Below are 14,224 nucleotides of genomic sequence, written 5' to 3'. Positions count from 1 at the left end.
TGTCATCAGAAACCAGGCTTTCTGGTTCCAGATGCATTTCTCCTGGACAAACATTGCCCCAGCGCTAGAGTCCTCAGCTTATAACAGGTCAAACTGTTAGCCAGCTGATAGCTAGATCCAAGAATCACAGAAAGTTCTCTAGCATCTTAAAAAAAATGGACTTTAAAAAATACCCCAAAAGATGTTTTTAACCCTTTCCAAAACCTCTTTGGTGTGAGATATCATGGAAGAAAATGATGATAAATATCTTCACATGCAGATTTTGGAATCAAAGCAAGACCATTCAGGAGAAATCATGGGTGTCTGCATAAGAACTGTAATTTCTTCAGTGTCCACATATTTCTGGGTTCAGCCTTTTGAATCACTCAGTGTTTGTCATTGGGAGGAAAGACACTTATCTAGGACCAGGGACAAAATGCAACTTTTGATGGAGTAAGTAGGAAATCTGTGAGTTGGCCAGTCATGCTTTAAGTCTCAGATTCTACAGTTAGATTTTCTACCCTTCCATCATGCAAGGTTTTGCCTTTGGATGTGTGATGATAGTAATAAAAGGGTGCTCTGCCTGAAGAGAGGATAAAAGCATCACAAACACTTGGAAGACACTTCTTCAACCACAAGTGAATAAGTGATTATCTTGGGCTAATCTTCTATTCTAAATGACCTAACGAAGGATACGTCAATCCTGGTGTACACTCTTTGGGAAACCTGCTGTATCTCATAATTAGTTGATCAGTATCTCTCTCCTTACTTTACTATGTGCTCTATGAAGACAAAGGCTTAGTCTTATCCAAAGCCCTATTCCTCAATTCCTGTGTGCAAGATACCCAATACTTACTAGTTGAATGAATGATCTTTCATGTATTTTCTAATAGTGTGACCATATTTATTAGAATTATTGTTATTGTTATTTGCAAGTAGCCAACCCACATTAGCTTAAACAAAACCAGATATTTCTTCCCAGGCCTCGGGAACAAACTAAAACCAGAGGACCTTTCTCTCTCCACCTCTTTCTTACCTCAGTTTCCTTCAGATCCTTCTTGTTCCTTGCTTATTTTTCTTTCCCACTACAAAGCAACTTTCTGTGTCTGAGTCTACAGACAAGCTATACATGTCTTCACTCCACCCACCAGGAAAACACAGAGACTCCATTTCCAAAGTCAAGTTTGTTAAGAAGGGATTTATAGGGCCAGCAACCACTTGTGGTAAGACAGTGGGATCCATTTTGGGCATGGCTGCTTTGCCACCGTCGTTAGGGTGAGTCTGCCACAAGGCAGTTCCTGAAAAGAGATCCACTTCACACGCTTTCTGCTGATTTGCATGTCCTCTTGTGTGAACTGGTTCATCTTCTTAATTTTTTCCATTTTTCCATTTTGGCATCTTTTCTTTTTCCTACCAGGTCAATAAAAATATTGACCTTTCTGTTTAGCTTTCTGAAAACATTTTTCCAGTTTATGTCAGTCATAATTCAATGCAGAAAACGGAAATCATTCTAGATATTGTAAACAGAATGGGATCAAACACAGAAAATTAGATGCTTGTAAAATCCCTGGATGTTCTGTACGGACAGCCTCTAGGCCAGGCTTCTGTGAATGACTCTTGCAACATCACAGAACTGGTCCTTAAAGGTTTTGGCCACATCTGCCACCATCAGGAAGAACACTCCACTGCAGCTGGGGTGCGAGGGTCAGGGAGCCACCACCATTGCAACGCAAATGTCTCCTGACAACCACAAAGGTAAGGATTAGACACTGGAATGCTGTTCCAGAAGGCCTCACACCTCCACAGCCAGACCTAAAAACAAAAGCAAATAGCCAAATGCAGGCTCTGCCTCACTTCTGGCTCCAAATTATCGCAGAAATGTATTAATGGGTAAATCTAATTTGAATTCGCCATCCCAGGTGCAAAGGAGCCTGGGAAATGTCATTTTTACCTTCCAACCTCTGAAGTACAGGAAGGCACATGAAAAAGGGGCGGACAAGATCCTAAATGCCACTTGACTTTGTCTACTGCAGACATATAAACACACAGCACTTTCTGAGAGATTTAAATTTTATATAATTAAATTGGTCAGTCTTTATCCTTATAATGTATTCTATTGCTTCCAAACTTATAAAATCATCCCACTCCAGAGACATTTAGTAACTATTAAATTCTGGTTGCTTCTTGTCTTCTTATTGATACTGTTGTTGGAAAAGAAGATGAATGTGGAAGCACCCAAATGAAAATAATTGCTGGGGACGAGTAAAAAATTTGCTCAAAACTGTATTCAACTCCATTGTTTTTACCATAAAAAAAAAAAAAAAAAGACAGTGATTAGAAGGGTGCCTGGGTGGCTCAGTCAGTTAAGCATCCGACTCTTGATTTTGGCTCAGGTCACGATCTCATGGTTTGTGGGATTGAGCCCCATGTCGGGCTCTGTGCTCGCAGTGCTAAGCCTGTTTGGGAATCCCTCTCCCTCTGCCTCTCCTTGGCTCTCTCTCTCTCTCTCTCTCTCTCTCTCTCTGTCAAAATAAATAAAGTTAAAAGAAAAAAACCAGTGATCAGAAAGTAACAATATACAGCCTGGTTGAAATTTTACTTCAAGTGGCACTTTGGGCCTTTGCGACAGGCTATGGGCAAATCATGTCATAGCATGGGCATCAGTTAACTCTGGTGTGTAATTTTTATATACATAGGTGAGAAGTTATTCTCAACTTTGTGCTGTTCACACAAGTACAGCTTCGGTCTGTTCTCAAAAGATAGCGAATGATGCAGAATGCCACACGATCAGGAAAAACAAGTCATGTCGGGTACCCGAATCATTAAGTGATCTTTGTTTCATTTGAAGCTTGGTTCAGAAATGATTCTTCTTTTCTCATAAGATTTTGTCTTGAGGTTTTCCAAAATCTTTCATTCTTTTTTAAAAAAAGCCTCCATAAACCTCTCAAAAAATGTTTATCTTGTTTGGTAGTTAGAAGAACACTCTGCAGAGATTTGTTTTCATCACACCTAATTGGCCATGTGCTGCCTCCTCCTTGAGGTGAGCCAGGGCGACTGGATGCCAACCTATGGAAAATGGTTTTCCAGAGCAGCGTCTGTCTCTCCACACAAGTCCTGGGGCTGTAGCTGGCGCTGTGATCCTTGGAGTCCCCTTGCCCTACAATTGGATGGTTTAGTCAAACCAGGGCTCTCCCCAGCTGTTACATCCTTGAGGAAACACTTCTCTGAGATGCCTTTTAGTAAGACTTTGTTGAGCCACTCTCTTCACTTTTATTGTGGACAATTATGTAAACTTAACCCTTTTGTGTGGTCAGCTGAAAGGCATTGATAATATATTCTAAACCAGCGTTTCCCAATCTTCACTATACATCAAAGTAGCCTTCGGAGACTTATTTCAAAAAATAATATAGGTATACCCAGAGATTCATATTCAATGGTCTGGCATGGTGCCTAGGCATCAGCATTTTTAAGCTCTCCAAGTGATTCTGTGCTGCAGCCAGGGTTGAGAACCACTGCAAAAAAAATGATGGGCCAGCTCCAGCGAGCAATTTGTGTTCATTTGCCTGAGACTTTCCTGGTTTTAATACTGTGAGTCTCATGTCTCAGGAAGCCCTCAGGCCCAGGTAAACCAGGACAGTCGATCACTTTAGACCTATAAGTCTTTCCTCTCAACCTCCCAAGAAAGCCTGAGTCACATATGCACCCTCTGTAATTACGCATTGGACACAACACTGGGTTTACACACCCAAAGCCCAGGTTGGATACAGCCCTTCTTCTGCCATTCCCTAGCTGTGACCCTGGGGGGAGTCACTGAACTCTTTAACAATAAGAGTTTCCTCCTCGCTGCCATGTTGTGGGCATCAAACAACAGTGCATGTGACAGAAGAGGAAACTGAGGCTCAAGGAGGCTAAATGACAGCGCTTTAGTCATTGAACTGAAGTGTGCCTTGCCTCTCAGGCCTAAATGTCTTCCACTGCCGCTGTCCTGGAGGGCCTCCAGGAGGTATTCTCCAGCTGGGAATGAATCACCACCTCAGGCTAAGAGCAAAGCAGTGAGCCACCCACCTTCCACGCACTCCCTCCAGTATATGGCTTGTATGGATATTTCTCTTTTATGCTTATTTGGAACTAAGGTCATCTTTGTAAAATGTGTTTGGTGGAGATAGCTTAATTTGTCCCAAGTTCTAGCTCCTGGAGGTGGGTTTAGATTATGCCTGAGTAGCCTCTTGAAGGGAAGGTTCCAGTTCCCTCCCCTCTCCTTTCAGGCCACCCATTGAAAAATGCTGTATTAGAGCTTTATTGTTGACATTTTTCATGTTTTATGTTTCTGAAACAAAGATGGTATTATGATCAATGGGTACATCATACGTGATGCTATTTTCCTTTCCTCCCCAAACTGCCCCTGAATTAATGGTATATCAATACACTTAATGGAGTTATTAGATGCAGAAAACAAAACTATGTCTTTTAATTCAACCAGCAGCCCTGGAGGTAGCTTTTGGAGAACGTAGAGTTGCCTTAAAGCCATCGTGAACACCCCCCCCATCCCCCACCCTGGGCTGGAGCCCATGTCAGCTTCCTAAAGGCAACAGAGCGCGCACACAGCCCTTCTTCAGTTTGGCAACTTAACACGCATGGATCCCACATTCTTGGAGAACGTGAGACTGCAGCTCAAACAGTATTTTTGGAAGTCATTAGTTAGCTCAACTGCCAAGCTTGTCCATCTCAAAATGTAGCCAGGTCCCCCTCAAAGTCATAATGAGCTTAAAACGTATTGTGTTCACATCTGTCGTAATTATCAACTTTCTGCCCTTTGCCATCCCAGCGACGAAAACTTGATACCAACAGTTATGTGAATCAGGAGAACTGGGGCCCGAGGGGTCTGAGAGGCATTCTGGGAGGAGTCGAGCAGTTGCCTATTTTACATTCAGAGCTGTTTGCCTCCTACTCTTTTGACCATCCACTCTCACAATGTAACCTTTGAATAAACTTACTTTAAAAAATAAATGAATAAGGGTAACGGGCCACCTTGTTTAAGTGATGTTCTCATCACAGTCGGACTGAGCAACTTGGTAGGACCAGCTTGACTATCTGGAGTTGAAGGAAGAGAAATGAACAGATTTTTAAAATAATTATTCATAAGATGTCAACTCTCATAACATTGTTTCTTGATTATCTGCCGACCTGAGGGGCTCTTGCTCTGCTCTCAGAATAATGCGTGACACGCTGACATCCAGCTGGTCAATGGTAATGAGATATTTAGTGGGTGAGAGAGAAGGGCCTGATAAGCAAGTCCAATTCCCTTTGTCTGCGATCTGTTGGGATAATTCGCACAATGTTTCGAGGAGTGCGTGGGGAAATGAACTGAAAGCGAAGAGTCTACCTACCACCCTTAAGTATTTATGTTCTAGGTGATAGGGGCAAAAGATAATATTGATCTAAGAAAAGCGTAGGTTCTCTTGAGGGAAATATTTAAGCATCAGGGAGGAAGTGGGGAATAAGAGACAATAGCAGCCGGGCAATTTTCAGATTCTGTTCTTGCCAGTGTTGAGCTGTGTGACTGTGGACAAGTCACTTAAACTCTCTGGGCCAGTTTTCCATTCTTAAAAATGAGGTGACAGGCCTTAGAGGACAGTGGTGATGATGAAATGGAATAATCTACACAAAATATAATGTGCATAAAAACATATTCAAAGTAGTGAGATTTAAATATTACATGTTATTTGTTCTAAACATTCTTTTTCCATTTTGAACTCCTGGATTCCCAAATATATTTTGTTGAATATCACATTTTGTGTGGCATGTGTGCTGTTTTAAAGGTGTATAAGAATACAACATGAGTATAAATTCTGATTTAGAGAAAGATTATAGAGAGATTTTTGTGATTCTTAAAAGGCAACTACTTTATTTAATGTTTGACTTGGAATTGTGTTCTGGGCTAGTTTCAGAAGGGTTCAGGTCTTCTGTCATGTGATAGTGATGCGGCCCTTGGAAAGGCAACCCACGGGGCGCCTGGGTGGCTCAGTCAGTTGAGCGTCCGACTTCGGCTCAGGTCACGATCTCACAGTCTGTGGGTTCAAGCCCCGCGTCAGGCTCTGTGCTGACAGCTCAGAGCCTGGAGCCTGCTTCCAATCCTGTGTCTCCCTCTCTCTCTGCCCCTCCCCCACTCTCACTTTGTCTCACTCTGTCTCTCAAAAATAAATAAATACAAAAAAAATTTATTAAAAAAAAAAAAGAAAGGCAACCCAGGTGAGACTGAGTGTTTATCCTATCTATAAAATGGGATAATTCTCCCCTTCCCACCTCACCAGGATGCAGAAAGGATCAAGAGAAGATACATACAAAGGGGTGAAGCACTCTAGTAATGAGAAAGATCATTATTCTGAAGAGTATGGTGAACACCTGACATATGTTTACACTGTGGGCTTGGGGATCAAGGTTTTCATTGAATACACAAGCTCTAGAACCCCAGAAAGAGCTCCTGGAGATGCCAGGGTGGAACCAAGGCTGCTGTTTAGAGTTGAGCTTTCTTCTTCCATATTTTATGGGGGAATTACTCTGTCTTGGTCAGTATGTTGGACTGAGCCTCAAGTAGAGACATTGTTCCTCCTTCCCTGCATCCTAACACTACCACCACAGGTCATAATATAACCCCACCCAAAGAAGAACTTCAGTTAGACTTGGGAATTTTCATAACACAATGTCGTCCTTACCCCATAACACAGGGATCCCCTTTGGGCAAAAGTTCAGAACCTCTAAATTCCAGGGCCACCAGAGAAGATACCATTGAACCCACTACTCCCTCTCTCTCACCTTTCAAAAATCAGTTGAGAAAATGCATTCTTCGGGTGTCTGACTGGCTCAGTCAGTAGAGTATGCAACTCTTGATCTCAGGCATGAGTTTGAGCCCCATGTTGGGGGGAGAGTTACTTAAAAAAAAATTAATTAGGGGCGCCTGGGTGGCGCAGTCGGTTAAGCGTCCGACTTCAGCCAGGTCACGATCTCGCGGTCCATGAGTTCGAGCCCCGCGTCAGGCTCTGGGCTGATGGCTCGGAGCCTGGAGCCTGTTTCCGATTCTGTGTCTCCTTCTCTTTCTGCCCCTCCCCCGTTCATGCTCTGTCTCTCTCTGTCCCAAAAATAAATAAGCGTTGAAAAAAAATTAAAAAAAAAATTAATTAGTTAAAAAAAAAAAAGAAAATGGATTCTTAAGGAGGATATTCAAAGGTCCATGCTATCTATTTGACTGTCTAAATCATGGCTCTTAATCTTTTAGTGTGTGAGGATTCCTTGCTAACCAAAACATTTTATCAAGGCCTTTCTATATGACAACAGTTTTATTTAGTGACCACTGATTGAGAAAATACACAGTGATCATCAAAAATACTAACCACCATCATGAATTCAAAAGTACTATCATTGAAAACATTTATACCTATAAAAAACCAGCTATTCAGATAAGTGTGAGATGTATGTACTCAGTCTGTAGGCAGTGCATGTGAAGAAACTCTCACGAGAGCTGATGTGTTCCCCATGGGGGCTTTGGACCCTGGCTGAGAATCCCTGCTCCTAGTTTAAGAACGTCAAGCTTCCATGACCTCCTTAGCTTTGCCTCACTGGAAACACTTTCACTCTGCTATTGTTGAAGATGTCACCCTCAGACTGAAGATTGACAATTATGTTATCTAGTGCCACTTATGAACAGACCACTAATTTCTTTTAGAATTTAATGCCAGTAAACGCTTATGTTTCCTGAAGAACTAGCAAATGGGTTTTTTGTTGTTTTTTTGAGGTTTTTTGGTCAGTGGTGTTCTAGTTGTTGTGTCCGTGTGGTTAGGGGCATTATTTTGAAAGTTTAAAAAAGTGGGACTGGGTGTTGAAGTTGGTGAGGACCCAAAGCCACAGTGCGTAAGGATCTGTCTTTACAAAGTTGTACATGCAGAAAGGGGACGTGAAAACAGGCATTTTCTCATTTTTTGGGCTCATGTTGGAATATCCTTTATTTTTTTTAGCGATGCCCCTTCTGGTATTCTTTCATGGTGAAAAGAAATAAAAATGCTCTATTTCTCAAGATACGACTATCTGGGATTTGCGTAGGGTTTTGACTGCATAATGAGGGTGGTTGGAGCAAGTGCTAAATATATAATAGGAATCTGCTTGCCTGCCCAGAGAGAGACTTTTGGGGTGGCAGTTCTAGAGTCTGATCCTTTTTTTTTTATTGAGGTATAATTGACGTAAGACGTTTTATTAGTTTCAAGTATATAACGTAATGATTCAATATTCGTGTATTCTGTGAAATGATCACTACGATGAGTTCAGTAACAGTGATTGCTACCCAAATTAACAGTACTTTTGAAACTGACTCACAATAACCAAACTTAAGAGACTGATGTATAAATCAGAATGCTAGCATACGACTTCACAACAGGGGAGATAACTGTCCAGCGGAGAACATCAATGTCTATCATCCAACACACTACCTTTCTAGTATTTGTATTTGGGGGTCAAATTATTCATCAAAGTTTGGCTAGTAAATACTGAGTTTAATAAACAGAATCAGTAAAGTTTCTGGTAAGCTTATTTCTCCTTTTACACACACTTTTCCTAGAACATTTCAGGGCACTCTTCAAGACAAACTCTGTGCTTATTTTTGTCCCTAATTGGTTTCTACCAAATGTCCATCTCACACAAAATGCTTGTACCTCTTTGGTTGAGTTCACCCAGAAGCAGACCCTGAGAAAAGGAATTAGTTCAAACCATTTATTTCAGGAGGAGATTGCAGAAACCACCGGTAAGAGCTGGGAAGTGAGACAGGAAGGGAAGGAACGATTACAGAGTGTGTTAAGGTGTAGGCTATCATTTGGGGCACCGGGGTCTCCGTCCCACTGGACATTTGTGGGAAGTGATACAAAACACTCCCTAGAATGGCTGCACTTGAGGACAGAAGAACCTGGGGCCCTTATCTTCCCATTCCATCGACCATTGCCTAAGGGACATTCCCAGAGGTGTTAATTCCCTAGAAGGGTTTGACCTGCCCCACCCATGAGCTGAGCATACAACAGAGCATTAGCTACTTGGGTCACAGAGGCTGGCAGCAGGAAGTCCTGAGGTGAATAGGCATCAAGAGTGGGGAGGGATATGTGCCGGGCCATTGATGGCCTCTGCTAATATCCTACTGGGCAGAATTTGTATCAACCTACTTCAAACAGGGTTGGCTGTCATAATTCATATATGACTGTTGACATCTTAGACTCAAGATATCAAGGTAGATTTCCCTCCACTCATAGGCAAAATTCTGAAAACTTGTGAGACCATTTCCTTAAGATGATGGCAAGAACTTTTCCACCTTATGCCCTGCTTCATTATCAGAGTTCCTAAGGTTAGCAAGGTGATGAAACAAGGCAGAGGATGCAGAACAGAAACACGGTTCATGGCAGTGAATGAGTGTTCCACTGCTGCTGTAACAGATTGGCACAAATATAGCAGCTGGAAACAATACAGGCCTATGCTATCTCACGGTTTCCCTGGGTCAGAAGTCCAGGCCCAGCTGAGCATGGTCCCTTGCTCAGGATCTCACAGGACTGTGAGCAAGGTGTCAGCTGGGCTCCATTTTCACCTGTGGAAACAACCTAGTTCCAAGCTTATTCAGGCTCTTGGCAGAATTCATCTCCTTGCAGCTATGTGACGCAGGGCTCTGGCTTTTTGCAGGCTGTCAGCTGGAGACTGTACTCAGGTCCTAGAAGCCATCCACAAGTTTTTGCCATATGGGCTTCCTCTGGATGACTGTTTACTTCATCAAGCCAGCAAGGAGAATCACTGCTAAGAGGGAATCTCATGTAACATAATAGAATCACAGGAATGACTGCCTATCACCTTTGCCATATAATGTAACCTAATCAAGGGCATGGCATCTCATCACTTTTGACATATTCTGTTAGTTAGAAGCAAGTCCCAGGTCCTGCACACACTCAGGGGAAGGAGATTACACGAAGGCGTGGACTTGGGAAGTGGGAAATCCGTGGGGGTCATGGTAGGATCTGTCTGCCACAGATACATAGTGCACACCCGATACATATTAATTTGCTTCCTCTGCTTTGGATTCTTCTCCCATCACTGCATGTATTATTACTGTCACAGTAAATTTAGGCTAGAATAAAGACTCATGATGGACACTGAGACTCTGGGATTGAGAAAACAATTCAGACACGACAGCTCCGTGGTGACAACAAACACTGTCAGATCACATTACCTGTTCATGCACAGTTATCACACATTTAATGTGGTGAAATGTTATGGCCACATCACAGTCAGGCTGAGCTGATGGTTTTAATTTGGGTCTAAGGCTACAGTTATGCTGATGCTTTTCACCGCTGGCTAGACTGGGGGACTCACATTTCCATGAGTTTCTGCTATCAGGAGGAAGGCTTTGTTTCCCCTTCATCTTGAACTTCTCATGCAAGTGAAAGCTAGTATTTCCCAGGTGGAAAAAACTGTCATTAGACATTAGTCCCCTGCATTTCATATTGGATGAGAGTCTGAGTGAGTTATGGAAATATAGGGGCTGGCACTTTCAAGCTCTGGGAACTCTAAGTGGCAATTGAAATTTGGCTTTCCTAAGGACTTGATGAAAAAACAGAGCTTATAAAAGTCCACAGGCATCAGCTTCCAAGAAGTCACCTGAGGATAAACTGCAAAAATGCTTTATGTGCATATAACTACTGTCATTTCCCACCCTGGCCCCAACCACTAGTTTCAAAAAAAAAAAAAAAAAAAAAAATGACTTGACTGTCAGCCTTTACTGCAACAAGAAATATTCATGACTCAATTTTGAAGATTATATTCTTGGAGTTGACCTCTGTTGATCTAGGAGAGATTAGGCCTGTTTTACTGATGGTATTACCAGTCTATATGGATTGAGGACTCCAAAGCAAAGCAGTGGACTTTTGTTTTGTTTTTAATGTCTTCTCTATTAACTCAGAACCTGAAAAGTCTGCAGTTGTAGTGCTGGGAATAAACGTTGTGAGGACAACAGACGTCTCCTAGAAGTTCCAGTTGATGGAATTCTGTTGTTCATTTATATATCTCCTTGATGACACCATTGGTGGACAGGGTCCAATTGGCTTTCAAACCAACAGAAGAGGGGCGCCTGGGTGGCTCAGTCGGTTAAGCATCCAACTTCAGCTCAGGTCATGATCTCACGGTTCTTTGGACCAGCCACATTTCAAGTGCTCAGTAGCCACATGTAGCTAATGTCTACATTCTAACTGTGGATAGCACAGTTAGAAGCTTCCATTTTAAGTTTTTTTTTTTTTATGTTTATTTATTTTTGAGAGAGAGAGAGAGTGCAAGTAGGGGAGGGGCAGAGAGAGAGGGAGACACAGAATCCGAAGCAGGCTCCAGGTTCCGAGCTGGCAGCACAGAGCCCGGCTTGGGGCTCCAACTCACAAGCCGTGAGATCATGACCTAAGCAGAAGTCAGATGTTTAACCGACTGAACCACCCAGGCACCCCAGACACTTCCATTTTAAATGGATTCTTAGGAGTTTCCTTTTATTGGGAGGGTGGTGGCTGTGGTAGGGGCGGTATTGACCGGTGCCTCTTACACTTTAGCATCCATGAGAATCACCTGGAGAACAGGTTAAAATGCAAATTCCTGAGTCCTAACTCCAAAGATTCTGATTAATTGGTTCTGGTGTAGGGACCAAGCATTTGCACACCCGAAATAATGCTGATGTTGGTCCGTAAACCACATTTTTGAGTACCCATGGTACAAAGTCTGCGTCCTTCAGTTTTATCGTTAACCTTACTGTTTTCGTTAGTTTTCCAAGAGAAGACTAGTTGTACCTATTTTGGCTGCAGTGATAGAAATATCAGTTTCTGTTTCTACCAGCCCCACACAGGTAGAGGATCGAAAACTTGCAACCCATTCACTCTCACTCTGCCAGTTGTCGAGCCGCTAGGACCAATGCTTGTTCTATCTGGGGTGTCTCATCTCCTCCATCAAGTGGAGATCAGCTGGCTCCTGTTTCTCCAAACCTAGAGATCTCCCTAGGCCACGTCCCTATGGGTCTCCCTGGGCCACATGTCTCCTCCGTTGTAACCTCTCTTTTTAATTATCACAGGCTCTGCAATTATTATTACATTGAGTTTGCATTTCAAATAGTTTGGTACAATTGATGTGTTGAATTTACATAACAATCTTGTCCTAAAACCTGTGTAGTATGACTAACAATGTCTTTTATCATAGTATATATTAATTGTTTCTCCTTTTCCATGAGCATAAATGACACTAATATTTAGGCAGCAGATCATCTGCCTAATTGTAAATCTTCATATCATGTTCGTGGTTTATGATATTGCCATTACAAAGCAATGTTGAGTAGTTATGGTAGAAACTATGGGTTAGTCTCATGTTTACATGTAACTTATAAGGGTCCATCATTTTGTTCTAGCTAAGCACTATTTCAGTAACCTACCTACCCTGTGGCCCTCCATGAAGATATTTAATAAATGCTCAATAGCCTATTCTCTAAAAGAAGCTGTTTATAATTTCACTGGAGAGTACTATGCAGACAAAGAAAAAAATGTCCTAGGAATGTCCAAATTCGCTTAAAACACCACTAAGTTCTAGGTGCCCAGTGACCAGTACAATGGGGGACAGAAAATGGACTGAAGAGATAGTCAGGTTTGAGTGACAATTTCCGACATTAGGCCAGTTAGGCAACTTATTTATTTCTCTAGGGTTAGTTTCCTCATCTACAAAACAAGAATAACAAAACCCCTAGTTAAGGGGGTGACTGTGAAGATTGAATGCATGTACAGGGAGTGGTGCTCAGCAGAAGACTTACTGCTATTATTGTTTCAAGAAAAAAAGGGTCTCTAGGCTGCTAATCTGAAAAGGCACCATGAAGGAGATAGCATTTTGAGTTAGGTCTTTAAAACTGGTAATATTTGTTTGGTGTTCTTTTAAAAAAAAGGGGGGGGGACGCCGGCGGCTCATTGGGTTAAGTGCTGACTATTGATTTCAACTCAGGTCATGATCAGGTTATGGGATCGAGCTCCTCATCGGCCTCTAAGCTGCTAGCGTGGATTCTCTCTCCCTCTCTCTCTGCACCTCCTCTGCTCATGCTCTCTCTCTCTCTCAAAATAAATAAATGAACATTTTTTTAATTAAGAAAAAAGGTTTGTACATAAACTATAAATTCTTCGTATAAAATATTGAAGTGATAATTTTTTAAAGTTACCGTGATTTCACCATTTTCATTCATTTTATGTTGAACAACAAGGTGTTAAATAGAATTATAGAACAGAATAGAATTATTCTTATTGTGGGGTTTCAGCATGCCTAGTGTCCCCGCATTCTAAAGCAAAGTCCCACACCATCTATGAAGAATTTGCATTTTGGGTGGTCTTTTGCCAGCATTTGCCCACCACCCACTTCATCCTTAAAAAAAAAAAAAAAGGTGAAGAAGTCAGTGGGAAGTAGAAAGTTTTGTACTTTAGAATGTCTTTAGGTCAGTGCCTCTCAACTGGAGACAGTTTGTACCCCCAAGGGACATTTGGCAATGTCTGGAGATATTTTTGGTTGTCACAACTGGGGGGTGGGGGGTGCCGCCAGCATCTAGTGAGTAAAAGCCAGAGAGGCTGCTTAACATCCCTCAATGCACAGGACAGCCCCCGGCAACAAATACTCATCTGGCCCCAAACGCCAAGGGTGCTATCGCTGAGAAACGCCGCCTCAGAGAGAGGGTTGTCCTCGAACAGGTGCGCTGCTCCTGCCCACATCTGCGGGAGTTGTGTTTCTCTCTCACCCCGATCCAAGTACGAGGATTCAAGAAAACTCTGGATCATTTGGCCGGGGTTCTTTGGAGTTTGGTAGACACGGATATCTGTATTTCATTCCCTTCGGGAAAACCCCTGGAGAGGAGAGGCTGAGGGAAGCCATCAGTGGCAGTACTTGGAAAGTTCAGTGAAACAAACATCCCCGTTTTTCTGGGCCTCAAGGACTATGGCTGCAAGAGGCCACCTCTAAGAAGAGACCGGAAACGGAGTGAAGGCTGAGAAGAGAGCAGCACAAAGCCAGGCAAGGGCAGCATACACCTTCCTGAGCGGAAAAAGTAGGAGGGAGGTCTGCAAAGAGCGAAAGAGCAGGAGGATCCTGTCGGGCCAGGGACAGTCTTTGGAGAACATCAAGACAGCCTCTGAAAATGAGCATTTAAACCATTGTCACACCCAAGGGGATGATCTTC

Source organism: Felis catus, chromosome C2 (genome assembly GCF_018350175.1).
Source record: "Felis catus isolate Fca126 chromosome C2, F.catus_Fca126_mat1.0, whole genome shotgun sequence".
In the NCBI taxonomy this organism is placed as follows: domain Eukaryota; kingdom Metazoa; phylum Chordata; class Mammalia; order Carnivora; family Felidae; genus Felis; species Felis catus.
This window is presented reverse-complemented; position numbering follows the sequence as displayed.